The following is a 1,029-nucleotide window of genomic DNA, read 5'->3' as shown; positions in this document are numbered from 1 at the left end:
TAATTTTCCTGTAGGCAGTGTCTATCTTTCCCCTAGTGACTATCACGACAGCTGTCCCGCAGAAATATGTGGACGGCAATCAGCGCAAAGCGTGTGGCACGTGGTGTCCACTCACAAGCAAATATTCTGTTAGGCCAAATTATGGCAATGGTATGATGCACACAGGAGTAAAAAACAAACCAGTTTGAGATGGGCTATAGTACCGAGTATACACGTATTCTGGGTCTGGTGCACGAGCCATGGACTACTTGGGTTGAGCTTAACGTGAGCTACTGATGTGTTTGGCTTTATTTAGGGCTGTCCACATGTTTCGCTTTCGTTCATAAGTACAGTGTGCCTGGTGGTTCATAAAGAAAGTTTGCTTCACTCCAGACTTACGTCCATTGTTATTCCGTGGTCACGTGATAGGACGACATGCTCATATCACTGAGGCCTGTATGCCCTCAACGTGCACTCCTGTGAGAACATCATTTACCGCATTCACCAGCTAGTAGACATTGTAAATAGATTTCATTTGCCGGTTACTTGTTTACTCTTTTGTGCAGAGTCAATGTATCTATTTCAAACAAACCTCATCAAGTTCCATCGCCACGCCATCACTTTATCCTTGTCCTTCAACACAGTACAAGTGTACAGCAATAAAGCTAGTTCACTGCGCAACTGGCATGTGAGCAACAATATTAGCCTGTTCCGTCTTCACTGGTGAACCAGATGTGATCTGTGCATAACACTTGGTGAAGAACTTTCGCTGATGTCTGTGACATGGAACCATGAGGTGACAAACCATCGAGTTTTTTGTAATAAGCCTCTACATCCTTACATTTGTCCTATAGCCATCCCTGCTTAGCCATTTTGCACTTCCTGTCGATCTCATTTTTGAGACGGTTATATTCCTTTTTGCCCGCTTCATTTACTGCATTTTTATATTTTCTCCTTTCATCAATTAAATTCAATATATCTTCTGTTACCCAAGGACTTTTACTAGCCCTCGTGTTTTTACTTACTTGATCCACTGCTGCCTTCACTACT

This window comes from Schistocerca gregaria, unplaced genomic scaffold, assembly GCF_023897955.1.
Source record: "Schistocerca gregaria isolate iqSchGreg1 unplaced genomic scaffold, iqSchGreg1.2 ptg000362l, whole genome shotgun sequence".
NCBI classification, from domain to species: Eukaryota; Metazoa; Arthropoda; class Insecta; order Orthoptera; family Acrididae; genus Schistocerca; species Schistocerca gregaria.
This window is presented reverse-complemented; position numbering follows the sequence as displayed.